The following is a 23469-nucleotide window of genomic DNA, read 5'->3' as shown; positions in this document are numbered from 1 at the left end:
GGCAGATAACCAGCCCACTAAGCATGCGACAAGAGTCAACAAAGACAGAAAAAAGTCATTTCCAAATGATTGTGAACTTGCCTTCCCGGGCCATTTCCCCCCCAAGGAAACAAACAAAAAAGGGTATTTCACTCTCTTGTTAAGGGCAAGGCTCATTTGGCAAAACTGGCAGTCTGTGATGACTGTTCTTTAAAGCAAGGCCCTTAGGTACAGCTGAAAGAAAAGGCAGCAAAACCAGGACAGGGAGGACAGACCCTCCCTGAGGGTCTGAGGGAGACCAGGTGGGAAGAATAATGCACACAAGGGGCGATGCTGCACGGCCCTTGCATTCCTCGACACACATTCCTGTCCAGAAGCCGGGGCCAGGGGGAGCAGAATGACCCCCTGCCTTTGGGGTTCAGCCCCCAGAACCTTCCCCAGTCCCCAGATATGCAGTCACGTGGCAGAAAGCCACGGGGGTGGGGCGGCTGCCCCCGGCCCCCTTCTTGTAACTCTGAGAGCAGCCACCCACTTCACCCAGGACTTGGCAGAAGGATGAGTCTGTGCAGGAAATCTGGGGCCCGGCGACCCGGCTCAGCCTCGCCGGCAAGCAGGGCGCCAAGAAGTGCTTCTCGGGGCCTCGGGTGAGTCAGATCAGAAGTTCCTACAAGGCGAGTCTCTCCGGGCTGGGCCCCAGGTGCAGGCTCTCTCCCCACATCCTGCCGCCTGCCCTTCTCTCCCTGACCTCCGAGGGCCTCTGCAAAGCCTTGAACTGGGCCTAGAACAGCATCAGGATCCCCAAAGCTGTGTTAGATGAATGGAAATGAACAGATGTGTTTGTTTGTTTGTTGTTTGTTTGTTTCAACTCTTATACATCCAGTGGGACAATTTGTGAAGAACGGAGAGCACGAAAGACCGATCAGAACAATCACCCTTGTCCTCTGGACTCTCCCCAGACGGACCCTCACAGCACATCTCTTGTCCTTCTCGGGTTACCTGTCCCATGGGTCTTAAGTGATTGACTGGGCGTTCCTCTGCCACCCTGCACAATGTCAGCCCAAGGTCAATATCTGCTGAGTGACAAGCCCGATCAAATTTCTCTGGCCTTGAGCCAAACCCAGATCTTGCACTGAGGGACTTAGACGACCTACCAGGCGGGTGGGACCTGCCCGGCTTGGAAAACCGCAGAGGCTCCAAGCTCATGAAATGCAAAGTGTGTCACGGTAGGCTTCACGGGGGGAGGCAGGGGGACTCGGCCTGCTCTTGGGAACACACACTCGGATTTTCATTTAAGCCCCTTCCCTCCTTGGGTTCAGTTCCCCTTAACGCCCTCATCGTCCAAAGAGGTTTGTAATCACGATCCACGTGTCATGAGAAACGAGGTTGACCTGTAGAGTCCCTGTAGAAAGGAGCGCTCCATGGACGTGTGACAATATCCCTACAGCTGTTGTTCTCATTTCTGTGCAGATAGAAAAGTGCCCCCCACCCCCAAGTGTAATCACACGAGTGGCCCGTGCAATTACCTGCCTGCACGTCCAGCGGGATTTTGCTCATCCATGATAATGAAGGGTCAAGGTTCAGCTGAATAATTGAAATGGAAACTTTATTCCCACAGGGTGTCTCCCTCACCTCCACCTCCTGCTTTCCTCCAGCTGAGAAGGGAGACACCGTCGGATTGTGGAAGGGGTGCCGGCATGGGAGTCTCCCACTGGGCCAGTCCTCCTGCCGGAACTCTGCCAGCGGCTTTCTGGGGGACCTTGCACGATGGCCCCCCTTTCAGCAGAGCGGTGAAGAGAGGGAGCTGGACCACCACGTGCCTGAAGCTGCATCCCCAAGCTGCACACCGTCTTCATTTATATATACATTTCTTCCGATCGACCTGTTTTTCCTCATTTAATTGGTTGCAAGCTGGAATCACAGTTGATGTGGTCATGGTATACTTTTGTAATATCCATTAAAGTAACTACCTGGGTAGTCACTTTTTTAAAAGACATATCAGAAGATACCCCTTGGGCTTCCCTGGTGGCGCAGTGGTTGAGAGTCCGCCTGCCGATGCAGGGGACACGGGTTCGTGCCCCGGTCCGGGAAGATCCCACATGCCGCAGAGCGGCTGGGCCCGTGAGCCATGGCCGCTGAGCCTGCGCGTCCGGCGCCTGCGCTCCGCAACGGGAGAGGCCACAACAGTGAGAGGCCCGCGTACCGCAAATAAAAATAATAATAATAAATAAATACATAAATAAGATATCCCTTGACCCTCACTTGGCTCCTAGAACAGAAGCCCAGCATTCGGGGAAAGACTGAAAATCCAAATAACGTCTGGAATTCAGTTACAGTCACTCATCAACGTCAACCTTCTCCATCATGACACACGCCCCGTGTGTATGTAAGATGCTCACAACGGGGGCAAAGGGACATGAGAACTCCCTGTGCTAATTTTGCAACTTTCCTGTAAACCGAAAATGATACCAAGATAAAAAGTTTATTTAAAAAAAATTTTAATGGTCCCACCTAAAGTTACAGAAGTTAAAAAAATTTTTTTAAAAAACAGTACCCCCCAGGGTCTGCATACCAGTCTTGGGAAATGTCGGGTGAGACTGTGTGCCAGCCCTTCAGACTCTTCTGACAAAAGGGTTGGGCTGGGTTTGCGTTGGTGTCTCGGGTCCACACCCGCTCTGGAGAGGGCTGAGTGAGGAAGCACAAAGTCGCCCCTTGCCATGACCTGTGGCTCAGTGGGCAATGAGCAGAAATTTGCCAAGATGATGTCCTTCTGACTCTCAAGACAGTTTCCCCAAAACTGTCCTCATCCCCTCTCCCTGGGCAGCGAAGGCTATTGGGATAAATGCCACCCCCCACCCTTTCCGGAACAGCTCCCATCTGGCTGATGGAGATGGTTCCATCAAGCTGGCTCCGGGCTTGCACCGGGCTGTGACAGTGCTGCATCCGGGGAAAGGTTCAAAGCCTCCCAGGGCCCATCACACGCGATGTTCCTATGTTCTCCCGCCGTAATTGCCTGCACAGTTCATTTCCCCAGACAATCGCCCTGACTGTGCTCTCGCAGGGCCACGGAGAATGAAAGTGACTGAGTGACAGACGAAAAGCCAGGGGAAGGTGGGCCCTTTTGTTTCCCTACAAGTTGTACCCCTTTTAGGAAGACGTGATGTACCTCTTGAGCACTTGGCTTATCAGATTTTAATCGAGTGTAAAGATGAAATCATTTCAGCACCTGAGGTGATTTGTGTTGGCATCACCCACTGTTTCTATAGATGAATGTTTTAGACTAGAAAGAAAAAGCCTTAACGTTTCAGCTATAGCAAGAAAAACTGGTTCCTCCTTCCACCCACTCTCAAAAGTTTCTTATGTAAGGAGTTTGTTTTCTTGTTTTTTTTTTTAAGGGGAAGGGTTCACTGGTCCAGATGAGGAACGAAATGCCGGGGCTGAGACCCCACTCCACCCCACCCCTCGGGAGACTGGTCAATCAGGGTCTTTTGGATGTATTTACAAAAGCAATATGTTTAAACATTTCAATAAACAGATTAAAACACAGATTTGTATATTAGCCTCTGCCAGCTGCTTCTCCAAGCCAAGAATCCTTTTGTCCTCGTGAAACCAAATGATGACTGCTCCTCGACTCCAAGTTCTGGCCTGAGAGACCCCAGAGATTTGGTTCTCTTTTCCTCTTGGTGGCCTCTGATCTCAGGTTCTGGCTTTCTTTCTCACTGTCCCATCCTCTGGGTGCATCCTTAGCGTAAGCTCCCCCAAATCCTTTTTGGAAGGAAGCAGAGCTCAAATGATAAGCCACCCAGTTTCCCTCCAAAGCCAGAGTTCAGAATCCCACCAGCGGCCGGAGCGAAGAGCTAGCCTGACCTCAATACGCCTCTCCCTACAGCACAGGGACCACCATCCCCAGCTCCCTGCAGGACTTATTTTTAGTGCTAGGGACTTCAGGGTCATTGGTGGAGCATCAGGGAAGCACACATTTCATCCATACATTCTCTAGGGTCACCATCGCTTCATACCCTCCCAGAGAGGTTTTCCAGCACATCTCTTGAAGACAGATGCTAAAGATGAAGTTTCCTAGTGTAGGAAAATTTGCCCCTTTAATTAAGGCTCCCAACCCATCTCTTCCCATTCCCAAAGGGATGAGATGGGATTTAGAGCTAGATGTCCATCATGGATCATCTAGCCCAGGAATGTCAAGTTCAGATGCACCTGTCCTCTCCCCTTCTGACACCCATGGCTACCTTGTCACAGCACTCTTCACCCCAGAGCTGGGCAGCAGAGGCCTCTTTACCTGGACCTCCAAGAAATCATTCCCAGTGAGATTCAGCCCCTGACCTAAAGCCATTCAGCCCCTGACCTTAAAATGCCCTCGTTTTAAACATCATAGAGGTGGGACCAGAACCCACCTGTCACCAGAGCCCATGCCATTACCCACAACACCGATCTCTGGTTGCCACTGTGTTTGTCACGGTGTTAAATGCACATACATGCAAATGTGGGCATCTGTGCAGGTGCATGCAGACAAAAACCTTGATGCCTGCGAGCGTCCAGCCCAGTCTGTTTTCCTATCCATGAGAAGCTGTGATTTGTCCAGTCTGTCCCTTCACTTCTCACCACCTGAGAACGTTTTTTCTCCTCTAGACTGTTCTTTACCTTTTCTGCGATACATGATCAAGATGACTGAGGAGAAAATAAGGACCAAAACCAAACAGGCAGATACCAATCAAAAAAGCAATGAAGAAGAAAACAGACCCCCTCCTAGGTGTCAGGGAAATTGCATTCAACAGTTACCCACACGTTCACCAAATATTTCTTGAATACCAGTCAGGTTCCAAATTCTGTTCTAGGTCAAAGGATCGGGGGAGAATAAGACAGATAAGGTCCTTGCCCTCATGGGGCTGACATTTTGGAGCAAAAGATAGTCATGAGTAAGAATGCGCATAAATGAGTGAGGTCGTTTCAGACAGAGATAAGTGTGATGGAGAAAGACAGACGGAGTGGTATTACCCACGATGAGGAGACTTGAAATACAAGGAAGATTCAGCCGTGGGGAAATCTGAGAACAAGCCGTTCCAGACAGAGGGAGAGTGACGTGAAAAGGCCCAGGGGTGAGAACTCACTTGGCAAGTTAAAAGCAGCAGAATGGTCTTCCCTGGTGGCGCAGTGGTTGAGAGTCCGCCTGCCGATGCAGGGGGCACGGGTTCGTGCCCCGGTCCGGGAAGATCCCACGTGCCGCGGAGCGGCTGGGCCCGTGAGCCATGGCCGCTGAGCCTGCGCGTCCGGAGCCTGCGCTCCGCAGCGGGAGAGGCCGCGACAGTGAGAGGCCCGCGTACCGGGGGGGGGAAAAAAAAAAAAAAGCAGCAGAAGGCTAATGGGTGCGCAGAACAACAGCAAGGAGAACAATAGCAAACCGCTAGGAGATGAGGCCAGAGTTCATGCAGAGAACAAGTGATGTAGAGCTTTTGAGGCCACAGGAGAAATTTTATTCTAAGCAGCCTAAGACATGACGCAGAGATCGGGAAAGCAATTGAGAGAGATAGGGTCAGGACAGAGGAAGGAACTTTTCACAGAGCTTGGAGAAGAGGGACATTGGACGGGGGAATGTGGATGGAAAAAGAAAGAAGAAACGTTACACGTTTTGCTGTGAATCATGAATCCCCTCCCCAGTGCTGGAGAAATCCAAGCAAAGAACCTTGCTGTTCGCTTATCAAATAAATCACTCGCTGTTTACTGCACTGAATCTGGTGCTCATGACGCCGCTCTGAGACTGGGCCACATGGGTCCCTGTTCCAAAAGAGTTATATACTTGTTCTGCGGGATTGACCCATGTGTGTGACCGGGTGCATGTTTCCTATCCCTGGAGTGGGAGAAAAATGATCCAACCTCTCTAAGTATTGCATCCTCTATGAGGCGTGACCCGACTTGTCGAGGCATCTGGGGGGCCTTCTCCACTCTCAGGGTCCCTCGGCAGTTCGCACATTCATCCTCGTCATCAGCTTCTGTCCCTCGATGCACTCCTTGAAGATGTAGACAAATTTGAACTTTCTTAGCCCAGCTCCAGGTAGGTACTTGGCAAGCAACCGTGAGACAAATCTTCTCAGCTGTGCTGGGAATGCAAGGTTGAAAGGGTTCCCTCCAGCACGAAGCAGCACGGCAATAATTCCCTCTCCGAGGCTGGGCCGGCCAAAGCGACTTCCTACCACGCCTTGTCTCTCCAGAGTTTAGTATGGCAGGGATGCCCGACCTCTGACTTGCCCTTCCTCTGGTGCGCCGGGTGCGGCTGGTCACACATGTTTGTCCAGCCTCCCAGTCAGGTCTCGGCAGCCGGGAGCCCCAGGCTTCCCCGGGCAGCGTCCCGCACTATTAAGCACTTCGCCTAGCGGGCCTCGGAGCGAAATCTCTCGGTGAAGCCACCTGTTCCTCCTGCCAAGCCTCCTGCTTCGTGGAAAGCCCAGCCATGAAGATGCACCCGGCCCAGGGAGGGGGGCCCAAACCGAAATCAGGCCCTGACCTTCTCAAAAGTCAGGCAGTGAGGCTCAGGCATGCTTAATGTCGTGTTGACTCCTTCCCGTTCTCGTGGGGTCCAGTCGTGCACTGTGGGGCCCCGAGGGGAAGCACTCGGACAGTGTGGACTTGGAGCCAGTGCACGTGTTCTCTGGAGGAGGGGCGTGGGGCAGGGAGCCAATCAGGGACAAACTCAGGAACAGGGTCCGCAGGAGCCGCTCAACTTGCCGGGCTGGGGATGGTGGTGACAGCCAAGCGGGATCTGGATTGAACTGTCCACCCACCAACGGCTCAAATCCAGTGACCTACCTTCACCTCCAGGCCCCTCGCGAACCCCACGCTCTTCTCCGTGACCGGAGGGCTGGTTTTCAAACACAGAATATTCCATCCGCGCACACCCACTCTAGTTTCAACGCCATGAAGTGGTCTCCGCTGCCTGCGTGGTCCAGAGGGTGCTGGCCTCTGTCCCATTCTGTGGCCCCTTCCCAAACCCCACTTCTTCTTGTTTTGCAGCCCAGCCCGCCCTGGCCTCTCAGCTCCTACACTCCTGCCCTGTAGCGGCCCCGCAGGAGCTACGCCCAGGCCTGAGGTGTTCCTTCCTTTCCTCTGTACCTCGTGGCCTTGCAGCAAACTCAGCTCTCAAGTCCTCCAGGAAGCCTGAGAGGATGCCCGCGCCACCATGCTTAGCCGTTAACCCGAGCTGCTGTCTTCAGCACACAAGAGAGAGGGGCTGGGGCAGCCCCTCCCCGTCACGGTTCCCTGGGCTAAGCTCCCCTCTTGGGGAGCATCTCCCAACACATGGGGTTCGGTTGGCACCAACATTTGAGGCCAACCCTGTTAACCCTAAAAGCACAAATCCCAGAGCATCTCAGTTAAAACTGTTGCAAATCTCCATAAAGACCTTTCGAAAAGAATGCACCCTCTCCAAAAAGTCCGTGCCCAGGAGCCAAGTTTCAATCCTCTCCTTTAATTCTCCCCTGGCAGGGATCCCCTCAGCCAAATCTCAGAGTGAGGGCTTTAAGGGCACCTGGGGTTGTACCCGGGCTCCATTCTCACTAGTTGTAGGCAAGTTACTTTACCTTTCAAAGCCTCTGTGTGTTCCTCTGACCGGCAGGCACTTGGGAGAATTAAGTCCAAGGTGCTCCCCACAGGGGGGCGGACCTCCAACCCCAGTCAGTGTTAACGGTAGCGTTACTGCTGTGATTACTCTCTCATCAGCAGTGCCCAGTGCTGGGCATCTTGGTGGGAGGATCCCAGAAAGAGAGGCTGCCTCTTCCTTTCCAGAGGGAGCCTGGAGGAGCCCCGGGAAAGGGTATCCCAGGAGACAGGAGCCGTGTGTGTCTCGCTGGGAGTGCACAGATCAAGGTGGCAAGTCACACACACCTGTGTGCCCCGTGAACGTAGACCTCACGGGGTCCCAGCAGCGCTCAGCCCGGTACACCTGCCCCAACCAGAAACCCAGGACGGCGGGGGGCTGTGCTCCTCCCACCCAGGTACACACTGCCAGGCGGGCCCAGTGTATTTGCATATAATCTGCATGTGTTGACACAGCCGTTCTGATCTTTGCACAGAGCGCTTCCAAGCTAACCTGTTGTTACTGCTCCCCTGAAGCCTGGTTTTCCTCGGCATTCATGCCGCTTACCCATCCACTGCCAGAAAGTACTAGGCAGTGAGACAGGCCGCGAGCTGAGTCTGAGCGCCTGGTAAGTCACACCAGCGTCCCTGGGCCTCGGCTTCTCCCCTGGACAACGAATTTCATCACACCTCCCCCTGGGCAGAACCAAGGAGACTTTCCCACACATGAGATGTTAGTACGTGCCTGGAGCCAAGGGCACAGTCCGCTTTATCCTCATCAGAGCCCAGGAAGAAAGTCTGATGGAGAATTCACCCCAACTCTTCCCAGATCAAGTTTCTGAGTGTCACGAGGGGGTGCCCTGTGTTACAGATACTATATTTATAGAAAATATATAAAAATGCAGAATGCCTTGAAAAAGAATACATATATATCTGCATAACTGTGCTGTACCCCTGAAACCAACGTGATATTGTAAATCAACTATACGTCAATTGAAAATTTTTCAGTTTTTTGAACTATACTTCAAAAACAAGGCAGGATGCCTAGTTAACTTTGAGTCTCGAAGAAACAATGAATAATACGCTAGTAAAAGTATGTCCTGTGCAATCCTTATACTACGAGTATCCATACTGTCCCTGAAATCCAAATTCAGCTGGGTGTCCTGTATTTTATCTGACAGCCCCACCTGGGACCCCAGGCCCACTGGCTTCTATTATCACTAATATCCTGTTTTCTCCCAGCTTTTAGCTAAGCCCAGGCTTTATTTCCTAAATGTCCAGTTTCCCCACGTAGGATAAGAAGGAGGGCCGAGGTTCCACGTGAGGTAAACTGAGAATTGCCAAGGGGAGAGACAAGGGGAGAGAGAACACGTGTTTCCTAATTTAGTTAAACATCGAAAACCTGTTCCTCGCTGGTTTCTGCGAGGACCTCCGTGGTTATCGCTGTGGATGTGAGGCCACAGTTTCCAGTGGCGAGGGGCACGTGTGTTTGCATCAACAGACCCCGTTTCTAGGGATCTCCCCAGGATGTGAGGCCCTCGGCGGTCACAGAGGAAGAGGGTCGGCAGGGAGGCCCTGTGGGCAGGGCTGCTTGGGAGTGAGGGGCCCTGGAGAGCCCTCACCCCATGTGGGATAAGCGCCTCCGCCCCGGACTTTTGTCCAGCTTCCCCATCGCACTGTAGACAACTGGGCCCGTCCCAGAACCAGAGGTGATCACTTGCCTAATTGCTGACCTCCGCTGTGGGGTCCAGGGGGAAGGAACGGAGCTCAGGGGCCTCTACTTTTCACTCAGAGTCACCGGCAAATGGGCATGAAACCAGCAGGGAGGCCACCAGCTCAGGACCCTGCAGTCCATCCCTCCAATGGGCTGAGCTCGGGCTCTTCCACTGGGGTCCCTGTACTTCCGGAACGGGTCGGGGACCACCCCTGTAGACACTACAAGTAAACACGTGCCTCACCCAGGAGGGAGTGAGCATAGAATTCTCCTTCAAGAGTTCTTTTAGAGGGAAGGGTTATTTTATAGTAAGATCAATGGATCTGCTATGGAGGGCAATGCCAAATGTTTGTGTTTTGAAAATAAATGCAAAAAATAACATATGTACGCTCCGGGTCCTCCATCAGGAGGTGATAGGGACAACGGCAGCCCCCCTGGGCGTTGCAAGGATTAGATAAAGAGATGCAGGCAGGGGCTTCCCTGGTGGCGCAGTGGTTGAGAGTCCGCCTGCCGATGCAGGGGACACGGGTTCGTGCCCCGGTCTAGGAAGATCCCACATGCCGCGGAGCGACTAGGCCCGTGAGCCATGGCCGCTGAGCCTGCGCATCCAGAGCCTGTGCTCCGCAATGGGAGAGGCCACTGCAGGGAGAGCCCCGCATACGGCAAAAAATTAATTAATTATTTTTTTTTAAAAAGAGAGATACAGGCAAAGCCCTCCCTCCCGAGCACAGCACTGGGCAGAAATAGTCAGACCTTCTCTGATCATAATTATGAGACGGAGATCTCTTCAGCTGGTCTCATATATCAGACCTCCCTGTGCATAAAGAAGTTACAAAGCAGCAAAAGGACTCCAGGCTCTCAGCACTGGGGGAAGCTTTCACTTGATTTTCTAATGACTTCATCTGGTCAGGTCTCAAACAGACGGCAAGAGCCTGAAGGTCACCTGCCTTGTCTAACACGCCCAGATGGGCACCCATCTTGTACATTTGTGGCCACAGCCATGGCTGACCCGGAAGATCCCAGAGATTCCCATTACCCATGGAATTCCCATTACCCAGCCACTGGCTGCCCACCCAACGGCCGCTGCCAGCTGAATACAGGTGTTCCCAGCCCAGAAAAATCCCACTGTGGATGCTAAGGAGGTCCCGGTAGAGGATGTGATGGGCCCGTGTTCAGGGAGCTTGGTGTGCTCACCCAGACACACGCAGCTCAGATGGGTGGGTTCAGGATCCCTGAGTCGTCTGCCTGGATAGAAAGATAGAAGCCAGTCTCTGGACAAAACACCCAAGGTCAGTGTCCTGCTTACTCACACCCTCTCGGTGGTCCTGACCTTCCTTCTTAAGAACTTCCCAAATTCGATGATGGTAATCCTTCTTGCCGACCTGAAAATGGACTTTCCCAATGGCCACCGGAGGTCATCTACACACTTTGTATTTCTCCACTCAACAGAGACGCCAGCCACATGCCCTGGGGACTCTCTCTGCCCCCTCAGTGGGTTGTCCGTGTCCCTGTCTTGTAACTAATTTAAGAGAGCAGAAGGGATGTCTCCTCTAATTAGGGGCCGGGATGTATTCTCACTTTCTTATTGACCTAATAATTGTTGCAAATGTACAAAGGCAGTTGTCTCAACAGTTTGACTACCACTCGGCCCTCTGTTTCTCATTCTTGCCTCTTGTTCAAGCCGCTGTTATCCTGTTATCACCTCGGAGAGTGAGACACCCTGCTCGTGACAACTCGTGCATTTAAACCGCTCTTCGATTTACAGCCTGGGCTCTGAAATATGCATAGGCGTTTTCAGGGTAATTAGCCTCACACACAATTTCAGCCAACATCTGATCAACCCCAGATCCATAATGAGCTCCTACTAAAATATTACACTTCGTCTTAACTACTTTGGGAGATACTCCCCGTTTATGAAATATACTTTGTCAACATCAGTCCAGTTTGGAGATTAGGGAGCCCCGTCCGTCCTTCTTTGTGGTGGTAGATTTGCCCCCAAAGCCATTTTTTTTATTCCAAGCCATGATCCCACATCTTTTTTTCCCCCAATTTCAGCTTCATACAGCCTTTCCTTTTTGAAAAACAAAGCCTAACAATTGCAATTCTCCCTTGGCCAGGGGCCAGACATCCAAGGGCTGGAGCCAGGAGATTAACGGATACACCCGGAGAGGGCAAGGTCAGAGACCAGAACATTCTGGACACATGTTTGTGCTGGAGACCAGACCCCAAGGCCCGAGAGCACCCATACATGAGGGTCGACACCTCCCGGTTTGAATGACATACTGAGGACCTTCGGAACCTGTGGATGAAACACGCCTATGACATTAATTAATGCCAGGCAAAATGTAACAGCAGATCTTGGAGACTAAAAATAGACCTATGCCAACTGATTCATCCCCTGACTGCACAGAATTCGGAGCTCTTTTATCTGCTTCTCTTCTCCAATAAGGTACATTATGGCCTTTTTCCTTTCCCTCCATCTTTGTCGTTCGTTTTTCATTTCTCTCCTTCTGGTCGAGAGGGGCTTAAACCTTCCGGAGGAGATGTCCCCGCTCGGCTCCCCTCCGACCCACAAACACGCATAATAAACAAGGAAATCGTTTCTTTTCCTGGCCCACATGGTGGTGAGCGATGTAATTTATCCTGAATATTTTCCATGTGGATGTTTCTGCCTGTTGCCTCACACACAGAACTCTATAGCTTCGTTTCCGATTACAGTCCGTTCTATTTTAAACTTTGTTGATTTCTACTGGGAAGGAAGCCTATTTCATACAGATTAGCTGGACAGCTGGGTCTGATTGCTTCTGATTACCGGGCTTGGGGCCACTGGGGAAACAGGTTTCCCAAAGCCCCTTGGATGGAGAACCATTCCGTAGGGTCCCAGAGGACCCACTTTGGGGTCAGTGCTCACTCGAGGGAAGAAGGTCAGTAGCCTCAGTTGGAAATCAACAGGTCAGGCCAAAGGCAGGGTCAGACCTTAGTCTACATCTCAGGCTCAGGAGGCTGTGCTGAGAGGTGAAGGGGGGCCCTGAGAAGCCCCCTCGTTCCAAAGGTCTCACGGGGACCTGAGTGGGGGGCTTGTGTCAGAGAAAACTGCGTGTGTTTGGAAGGAAGCGTCCATCATGCTTGCCTGAGAGAATCACTCAGGAGGCAGCAGACAAGGCTCAATGATTAAGATCCCTTCATCTGGCCTTGCCTCCCAGACCTCCAGGTGCATAAAGAAATCACAAAGACCTCTCTCACCTTGAAGTGGTCAGTCCACAGGCAGGTGGAGGCTGCCGCGCTCTCCTGAAAACCGGTGGCTCCGATGAGGCAGGAGTATTCTCCCTGTTCGTCCCATCTCTGCTTCTCTTTATGCCTTCTCTAGAGGAAACGGAATGCTGGAAGTTTTTGTTAATTGTGTGTGTGGAGGGTGCTGCGTGTCGGGGTGCAGGGGCGATGGGGGTGGCAGGGGGCCCCGGGGGGGTAGGGCTGCAGTCTGCCCTGGTGTGGGCTCGGGTTTAATGGCCGATGCTGGGGATGCAGCTTGCCAGCCGATGCTCAGCGCCACTGCAGCTCTGTGTGTGGGCGACGGCAGCTACACGGCTGGGTTTCAAACCATCACACTGAACATTTGCAAACAGATAAAAAAACAAAACCATCCGGTACGAATGGAAACTTCTGCTTTCCTTTCTCTTTCTGCGCTCTCTCCCTTGCACCTCCCTTCTCGGGTTTTGGAGGAGGTGGGCGAAGGTGGGCGTCTCTCTCTGCAGGCCCTCCTGGTCCCATCTCTTCCCGGCGCACCATCCACCCCTAGGGCCACCAGCATGGACAGGTACATCAGGTCGTCGAGACCAACCCCCAGGGTGCTGGGCATGCCCAGACATTTAAGAAGGATTTTCTCTTCTCCGGGGTCTTGCCCAGATTCAGCCACTGAGACCCATCACTCCCAAGGAGGATTTGGGTGTCCTTATCTGGCCACCTTTAGCCCTCCTAGTTTCAAAGCTACCTTAGAACTGGCCGGCAAAGGGGAATGAGGTGCACTTTCATATCTGGTGAGACTTTTCCCAAGGAATACTCTGTGAATGGTGGCATGAGATACTCCATAAAAAAGAAAAAAAATGTCCTGTGGCCAAATTACTTCGAGAACTGTTGCACCCTATTGCTCTGAGATAGTCACAGAGCATGTTCGAAGGTAAAGCTCTGAGAAGTCCTGCAGTAAAGGATCCTATTTGCCTTTGTTTAATCCAACATTTCCAAAACGTGTAAACCCTAGACGAGTCCCGTCTCCCCAAACACCACCACCACCAATGACAACACATATACACACGCACACATTCATATCCGCCTCCCTCTGCCCCCCACCCCCAGTGGTGGCCTGACCCAAATCAACTCTTTCAGCCAGAGAGCAAGAGAGGGCAAATGAGGAGAGATCCTGGGAACCAGGCAGGTCAGAGGTCACCATCTCAGGTTACTCTCAGCTTGTTATTAACATGGGTGCCCTGGATGGTTACCAATGAACAAGAGACTGTCATTCTGGCTGGACGAGGAACCTGAGGGAAGCAGACAATTTTTCAGGTTGTGCGGGGCTGTCGGGGCATCTTCTCTCCCATCCCAGTGGGTCCCCTCCTCACTTCTGCAGCCCAGGGAAGAGGGGCAGCCTGCGGCTGGATCCCCACGGGGGCAGAGTCTGGAGGAGTTTTCTGGTGCCCTGCTCACAGACCTCTGCTGGGCGCTATAAAGATCAGATGACATGTCTGATCCCGGAGGGCATGAGACTTAGGAGGCGGAAGAGTAGAAGCGTGGGGCACATAAAATCTAGGAGAGAAATTTGTGAATAGAGACATTGTCAAAAAGGGCTATGACAGGAGGACAGGCAGGGGAATTGAACAGGGGGTTGGGGAGGAAAATATGGCGAACTCTGCTGGATTGGGGGTACCGTGGCTCATCAGTGCCAACAGACTCCAGCTCTACGGCTCACTGTCGATGGGGACCTTGGGCAAGCCTTGGCCTCTTCATCTGAAAACTCTTCTTTTGACCAAGGGTGATCTTGCCCCCCAGGGACATTTGGGAATATCTGGGGACAGTTTTGGTTGTCACAACTAGAGACAGTACTACTGGCATCCAGTGGGTAGAGTCCAGCGATGCTATTAAACAGCCTACAATGATGGATAGGGTGAGCCCACGACAGAGAACCATCTAGTCCAAATGTCAACAGCCCAGTAGGAGTGGAGGACCCAGTCTGGGTGAGTCCTCCAGCCCCCTGAATGGGGCTCAAATGAGACAATACACGTGAGGATTCTGAATAAACCAGGAGGTAGTTATGTTATATTTGGTAAGAAAGAGACGTCCTTATCATTTAGATGGCATTTCTTCTCTGATTGGGTGGTAAGATGGAAACAGATGGAAAGTGGTGTAAGAGCTCTCTGTTTCAGACCAAGAGGAGAGAAAGCCCGCCTGCTTTATAAACACTCCAAATTACATGATTTGAAAAATAAATAAATAAGAAAGGGGAAGAAAAGAAATGCCTCCTCTCGCTTAAGTATATCAGAGAACTTGAACTCTGTGTGAACAAAGTGAAATGGGCGTAGAAAAGCTTTAAAAAGCTTGCAAGCACTTCGACGGATAATCTTTGGTAATTAGAGCATTTTACAGAATCCATTAAAGAGGCTTTAAACAAAGCTGAAATTATTTGTTGACCTTTCTCTGAAGGAGGGTAATGGTCGTGCTGGCAACACTAATGCATCTGGCCTGGCTGGGGTTTTTTTTTTTTTTAAAGAAATTTTGGGCCAGGCTTGCAATTCGATCCCCAGCACACAGCAAATTATTGGAGACCAACAAAAAAGGAAAAGTGAAATTCAAGTTCAGATGCATGTTCCAGCGGACTGACCAGCCTCGAGGAAGGAAAGCTGGCCATGTCTCACTCTGCACCCCAATTCCGGTAGGACTCCCAGGACAGGACTCAGAGTCTGGGCCCTGGAAACAGATTCTCCTGGATGATGGAGAAGTACAGGTGGGTGGGAGCCTGGGAGAGGCAGGTAGGGCCAGGCCTGCCGTGGATGGAATGAGGGTCAGGCCAGGCCCAAGAGAGAAGGAAGGGAGGATGGGGGGCAGGCGGGGCGGGGGGGCAGAGTCTGGGTCAACACCAGCGCCCTCGCAAAGAGGCTTTCGAAGAAAAAACAACCAGTCAAGTGTCTGACATGGACACCACACAGGACCCACACTCGCCAATTACATCATCTTCCTCCAGGGGCCAAGACAGAGTAAGGCCAGCCTGAGAGTCTGGATGCCCCCGTGCCTTCCCCATCCACAGACCCGTTCACTAACCAGGACAGGCAACGGCCATGTACCTGAGAACTTCCCTGTGCCAGCACTTTGTTTGGCCCTAGGAGCAAAACGGTGGAGGAAAATCAAGAAGCATGGTCTCTGCTTTCATGGGGTGCATAGTCAGTTGAGGTAAAAAAGACCCAAAAAAATCAAAGAATCATGAAAAAATCCAATTCATTCAATCGTTCATTTGATGAGAATTTGAACCTCTACTTATTCTCAGCACTATTGGAAGAGAGGGAAAAAATGTGAGCAAATAACTATCAAAAACCACAATGAAGGATAAACAACAAGGTCCTACTGTATAGCACAGAGAACTATATTCAATATCCTATGATAAACCATAATGGAAAAGAATATATATTTAAAAAGAATATATACATATACACGCACACACACACACACGTATAACTGAATCACTTTGTTGTACAGCAGTAATTCACTCAACATTGTAAATCAACTAGACTTAAATTAAAAACAAAAAACCCACAGTGAAAAGAGAACAATGTTATGAAACTCTGGCTGGAGAGTACGGCTCTATGAAAGCTCTAAAGCCCAGGCCAGCTCTCTTAGTTAAAAGGGGCTGGAGGGACCAGCGTTAGGGACCTACTATCCAGGCTGAGATGGTTGGAAAGGGAGCAGATTTCCCTTCCTTTATGCATCATTATTCAACACCAGATTCTGTGCCACCTGACCCCACAATTGCTGTGAACCCCAAACTTTGGAAGCACTGCCTCAAATGTGAAGAGGACCCCAACCGTCCCAGCACGGTCTTGAGGTCTCTCGGAGGGAAGAGGCTGTTCAGGACCTAGGACAGCGCTCGTGTGCCTGGTGGTCTAGCTCCCCTACCTTCCTGGCGAGGTCAGGCCAGAGGAGGTTCAGGGCTCCCCGCTCAGGTGTGTCCCACCTCAGGGAATCAGCTACTCTTCAGGTGAGTGGCTGCTGCTTTCTGAGTGCTTCGCTCCCTCGTGTGTCTGCTCCACCCCATTCCCAGTGCCAACCCCTGACTCTTCGTCTGACACTCAGATGTGCCAAGCGAGGATGGAATTGGTTCACTTGGTCCATATAGGGCCTTGCAGTTGTGCAGAGCTTGCCCTCCGGGTCAATTTGTAAGCTTCGAGCCATCCTATGGACGACTCCTGTGAAGTCAGGCCACCACTGAGCCAGCCCCAGATGAGGAGGCAAGGTCATGTGTATTTCCCCAAGGAGCGCTGCCAGCATTCCCGGGAGAGCCCCTTTCCCAATACACAGGTGCCAGGAGATAAGGGTCCAGGCCACTCTGACGGTTCATGAGATCATTTCACACGGTCTACAGATGATTTTTTGTAATTGTAGTAGTTATATTTTTATTTAAATGCAACTTAGTACGGCTCTAGCCAACAGATCCAACTCATGTGTATCCCTTTTAAATACATTTTAATAGCCAATTTAAATAAAATAATAATTTTATTCTAAGACTTATATGGAAATCCAAACTAGAAGAGCCAAAACGATTTGAAAAAGAAGAATAAATTTGGAGGAATCACATTATCTAATTTTAAGACTTACTCGATAGCTACACTTATCAAGAGAGTATGGTACTGATGGAGACAAACACACAGATCAATAAAACTGAATAAAGGACCAGAAACAGAGCCACACATATATGCTTGACTGATGTTGACAAAGACACAAAAGCAACTTAATGGAGGAAGGATAGTCTTTCCAACAAATGATGTTGGAGCATTTGGATGTCTCAGGCAAAAAAAAGAAAAAGAAAAAAAAAAAACAAAATCTATGCTAAACCTCGTACTTTATACAAAAAGTAACTGAAAATGGATTGAATAGTTAAATGTAAGATGTAAAACTGTAAAACTTTTAGAAGAAAACATGACAGAAAAGCTTTGGGACCTAAAGTTAAGGCAAAGAGTTCTTAGACATGACACCAAAATTACAATCCACAAGAGAAAAAAGCCAGTGAAATTAGACTTCATTAAAATTAAATCTTTTCCTCTGCAAAAGACGCTGTTAAGGGCTTCCCTGGTGGCGCCATGGTTGAGAGTCCACCTGCTGATGCAGGGGACACGGGTTCGTGCCCCGGTCCGGGAGGATCCCACATGCCGCGGAGCGGCTGGGCCCGTGAGCCATGGCCGCTGAGCCTGCGCGTCCGGAGCCTGTGCTCCGCAACGGGAGAGGCCACAGCAGTGAGAGGCCCGCGTACCGCAAAAAAAAAAAAAAAAAAAAGACGCTGTTAAGAGGATGAAAAACAAGCTTTACTGAACAGCTGGTACTGGAACAACTGGACATCCACATGCCGAAAAAATGAATCTAGACACAAACCTTAGACTCTTCACAAAAATTAACTCAAATGGATCACAGACCTAAGTGCAAAAGACAAAGTTATAAAACTCTTAGAAGATAACATAGGAGAAAACCTAGGTGACATTCTGGAAAAAGGAAAACTATAGAGACAGTAAAAAAAAAAAGATTAGTGGTTGCAAAGAGTTAGAGGGGAAGAGGGAGGGATGAATAGGCAGAACACAGAGGGTTTTTAGGGCGTGTATGATATTGTAATAATGGATACACGTCTTTATACATTTTTCCAAATACATAGAAGGTACAGTACCAAGAATGAACACTGATGAAAACTGGAGTCTTTGAGCTATAATGATGCATTGGCATAGGTTCATCAGCTGTAACAAATGTAGCATCTGATGGGGGATGTGGATGGCAGGGGAGCCTGTGCACCTATGGGGACAGGGGACATATGGGCGCTCTCCTGGACCTTCTGCACACTTTTGACAGGAATCTAAAACTGCCCCCCCCCACCAAATGAAGTCTTTGTTTTTTAAAAACGGAAAGAAAATATTTGCAAACCACGTATCTGGCAAAAGACTAGCATTCAGAATATATAAAGAATTCTCAGAACTCAACAGTGAAAAAAAAATAATAATCCAATTAGAAAATAAGCAGCAGACATGAAGAGACACTCCACCAAGTGGATCACCAGACGACCAGGAAGTACATGAGAAGATGCTCAACGGATCAGCCACTGGGGGATGAGAACTAAAACCATGATGAGATATCACCGCACACCTGTCAGAATGGCTAAGATAAAAAATACCAACAATATCAATCCTGGCCCAGATGTGGATAAACTAGATCACCCACCGGTGGCTGGTATGAGTGAAAAACGGGACACTCTGAAAAATGGCTTCGCCGTTTCTTATGAAATTAAACATGCACTTTTTAGGCAGTTCAGCAACTGCCCTTCGGGACATTTCTCCCAGAGAAGTGAAATGTTATCTTCACATACAAACCTGTACATGTATGTTTATAGATGCTTTATTTGTAATAGCCGATAACTGGAAACAGCCCAAATGTCCTTCAACGGGTAAGTGCTTATATAAACTGCTGTGTATCTGCGCCATGGGATACAATTAGGCAATAAAAAAAAAAAAGACTTAATACACTCAACAACTTGGATGAATGTCAAGGGCATTTTGCTGAGAATGGAAAAAATAAACAATTGTACATCCCGTATGATTCAATTTAAAATGACAACATTATAGAGATGGGAGAACAGATTAGTGGTTGCCAGAGCTTAAGGATGGAGAGTGCAGTGAGACCACAAAGGGGCCACCCAGGGGGCTCTTTCATGGTGACTGACAGTTCTGTATCTTAATAGTGTCCACACGTGATAAAACTGCATAGACCTGTACACACACACACACACACACACACACACAAATGAGTGCATGCAAAAACTGGTGAAATCTGAGTAAGGTCTGCAGCATAATTAATTGTATTGTACCCATGTCAGTTTCCCACTTCTGATATTTACCATAGTTATTAAGATGTTACCAATGAAACAGGGTGAAGGACCTCTCTCTACTATTTATGAGTCTATAATTATTGAAAAGTTTTCCAAAGAGAAAATTTTGAATTAAATAACAGTACAGGTGATTCATGAATTCAGTAGAAAAATGGTGATGGTGGCACAAGACATGCCCAAGGTCTAGGGATGGATGTTCCTCTGGTCCTGAGGGCCCTAGTCCCACCCAGGGGCAGAACCTGTAGGCATCCAAGCCTTAGACACCCAGTGGACAACAGAAGCAAAACTCTAGCCCTTCTCCAGTTCAGAGGTGGTCAAATTTTAAATCACAGTGCCTCTAAGTCCAAATGAGCCAACTTTCTAAACGGCCAGAGACCTTGCTTAAACTCAGTTGAAACGGAATTGAATGATACAGAAGATGTCTTTGGGATAAGAGCAGCCTCACAGAAATACCACATTTCATCAACTTTAAGACACACAACTGCAAGAGGCACCATTATTTTTTGTTCTGCTATGAAAGAAAAATACACTGCCAATTAAACCATGACACACTGCTTTCTTATCACTTAGACTTTTTATTTTTACTTATTGAAAGAATTCTTTGGTACCTAATTAGACAGATTTTAATCACATATTACTATTGTACATACATAAAAATGAAAATACAAGTGAAATAAATTGGTTGCTATTCCTCAAACTTCTTTATACCGAGTCCAAATCTTCTGAATCACTTTTCAGCTCAGACTCCTCAATGACTGGGTTTTTTTCCACACTCATACTCTGTGCGTTCACCCATAGCACTGATGATGCGGCATTTCTTTAAAGAATCCATAAAAGGATTAAAAGTCGTGAGTGCTGGACTCTGAAGCGGACTTTAGAATTATATACGGTTTTTCTGCTTTGGTTCCCATTTCAGCAATGTTGCTGAACGTGTATGATTTGCTCAAGTCCTCCATTCCTCCATCCCTATAACCATGACATGCATAGAGGTTAAAGGAAGCTTCCTAGACAATACAAGATCTCCTTCCAGCATGCTGTCCTTGGTCAGTTGCATGTTAGTTACATGTGTTCACTGCAGAAGGGAACTTCAGATTTGGGTGCGGGTCATTTTGATGTTCACACACACACGGGCAATTCAACGATATCACGGCCTTCATAACACATCACGGACTGTAAGATACATCATGATTTCAGCAGTACAAACGTAAAAACATGTCCATCTTCCAAATAATGGAATGCAATAAGTGGACAAATAAAATAATGTCAGGTGGCCATACATGTTATGAAGAAAATCAAGCAGAGACATATGATCAAGATTGTCTGGGAGGGGGGCCTCTCTGGTGGCGCAGTGGTTGAGAGTCCGCCTGCCGATGCAGGGGACACGGGTTCGTGCCCCGGTCCGGGAAGATCCCACATGCCGCGGAGCGGCTGGGCCCGTGAGCCATGGCCGCTGAGCCTGCGCGTCCGGAGCCTGTGCTCCGCAACGGGAGAGGCCACAGCGGTGAGAGGTCCCCGTACCACAAAAAAAAAAAAAAAGATTGTCTGGGAGGAGGTGAACAAAGCAAACCATTCTGAGAACAGGATATCTGAGAAGAGTCTGAAAAATAAGAAGGCATCGGCCAAAGGAAAATCAGGGGAAATCTCCCCCACTGTATCTGCAGGAGAAGTTCGATTATGCTCAGAAAAAGAGTGGCATGGACATATCTACACTACCAAATGTAAAGTAGATAGCTAGTGGGAAGCAGCCGCATAGCACAGGGAGATCAGCTCAGGGCTTTGTGACCATCTAGAGGGGTGGGATAGGGAGGGTGGGAGGGAGACGCAAGAGGGAGGGGATATGGAGATATATGTATACGTATAGCTGACTCACTTTGTTATACAGCAGAAACTAACAACAATGGAAAGCAATTATACTCCAATAAAGATGTTAAAAAAATAATAATACAACCTCCAACTCTCAGTGATGTAAAAAAATAATAATAAAGATTTGTTTCTAATTTATACTTGGTGTCCATAAGCAGGTAGGCTGCAATATATCTTTCTCACTTCAAGACCCAAGGTTGATGGAGAAAGTGCTATCTGGAAAATCTCCAGTTGCCATGGCAAAGGGAAAGGAAAGGGGTAAATTCTGTGCAGGTTCTGCAAGCTTCTGCCCAGAAACGACACATGTTTCTCTGCCCACGTTGTGAAAGCAAGTTACTAGGGCTGCCTAACTTCCAGGGGGTGGGGAGAGGAGCACAATCTACCATGTGCTTCTAAGAAGAACCAAAAAGACGTGATGAACGGCAGTAATGGTGACCACACAGGCAGGGCAGAAGAGCAAGCACAAATGCGGTAGGGTGCAGAGAAGCATGGTGACTGGGAGACAGGGAGAAAGCCAGTAAGACTGGAGAAGTATGGAAGGGGGGAACAGGGGGTAGAAGACAGCACCCTAAAAAGCGGAGAGAGGGCTTCCCTGGTGGCGCAGTGGTTAAGAGTCCACCTGCCGATGCAGGGGACGCGGGTTCATGCCCCGGTCCGGGAAGATCCCACATGCCGCGGAGCGGCTGGGCCCGTGAGCCATGGCCGCTGAGCCTGCGCGTCCGGAGCCTGTGCTCCGCAACGGGAGGGGCCACAGCAGTGAGAGGCCCGCGTGCCGCAAAAAAAAAAAAAAAAAAAATGCGGAGAGACCTGTTCTAAAGCCCAGCCATGCACGAGAAACCACCATTTCGTCCTAACTATGACCTCAAATGCCTGTAGACAGAATTAAGCAACTAATTGTATAATGAGGTGGTTGAATTACACCTAATTTCCACAAATGCTTTTGTTGCAACGCCAGAATGTGGTTTTCAATCATTTAATTAGTCTTCCGAAATGCTCCAAAATCGGTGTTAATCACAGTTGTAAAATAATACACGTAATGTGTCCTTAAATACTTTACGGTGTCTCAGCATTAATCCTACAATTAAGTCCATTGAGTAACTGATAACACACTTGACACCTGGTGCTTGGGAATTTGAACATAATGCATTTCTGAAAGCAGGTGACCAATGGGTGAAGCCCAGTGTGTGTTAGTGACATCCTTTGGGGAGGCCTGGGAGGGAGGGGCCTGGCTCTTGGAGGTAGAGGGGTGCAGAGATGAGGCAGGCACTAAAACCAAAGGCTTGGGGCTCCATGCAGGGTCAGAGGATAACTCAGCTGTGGCCAAGGGAACCTGTGGGCACGGCCCGGTCCTCCACCCAGCACTGGGCTCCTGTAAATGCTCCTTTGGCACTGCTCCCCCACCTGGAGATTCTGACAGGACGGGGCCATGTTAGTGATGCTACCAAAAACCAAAGATTGAAAACTGCAGTTGGGCTCTTTCCTTCACAACCTCCTCTCAACACAAGGATCCCTGCCCTGCATCTGCTTAACTGCTAGGGAGCTACCGGAAACTTCCAGTGGATGGAGAGCACATTAGTACCCCAGCTTTGGTATCCCCATAAAGTTTGAGCCACCAAGAGAACCTGAAAAGGCCATGTTTGGGGTTGACCATCTCTTGGGACCCAGAGACGTCAAGTAACATCTCTGCCCCCTCACTTCTTCATCCCAACTTCAGCAGTGGACAGAAACGAAGAGGGATTTATCGCACATAATAGAAAAATGTCGTGGAGATGCAAGATGTTGTTATCTTCACAACTATGCTTCATTGATTCACTCCCCAGAAAGTGTTTATTGAGAGCATCTCAAAGGCATATTAAAATATATGACATGTCAACAATCTGGATATGGCGGCCTTGGGATAAAAGTTTTCACTTTTGTAATAGAGACCCAAAATAACAGTGGCTTAAGCAACACGAATGTTTATTTTTCTGCTATGTAACAGTCCTGACACAGGCAGTGCAGAGATGGATGGCAGATCCAGAGGCAAAGAGCCAGGCTGCTTCTAACTGATTGGTCTGCTTCCCTCGCATTCACCCTGTCCATGCGACCCTTTCTGGGTGGACAAAGGGATGGGAGGCAGACACACTCCTTCCCTGTAAGGGCTTGACTTGAATAGCATATAACTCGTGCCCTCCACAGCTCTTTGATCAGAATTTAGCCATAGGGCCATATGTAG

This window comes from Phocoena phocoena, chromosome 15 (assembly GCF_963924675.1).
Source record: "Phocoena phocoena chromosome 15, mPhoPho1.1, whole genome shotgun sequence".
Lineage (NCBI taxonomy): Eukaryota > Metazoa > Chordata > Mammalia > Artiodactyla > Phocoenidae > Phocoena > Phocoena phocoena.
Note: the sequence above shows the minus strand (reverse complement) of the source record.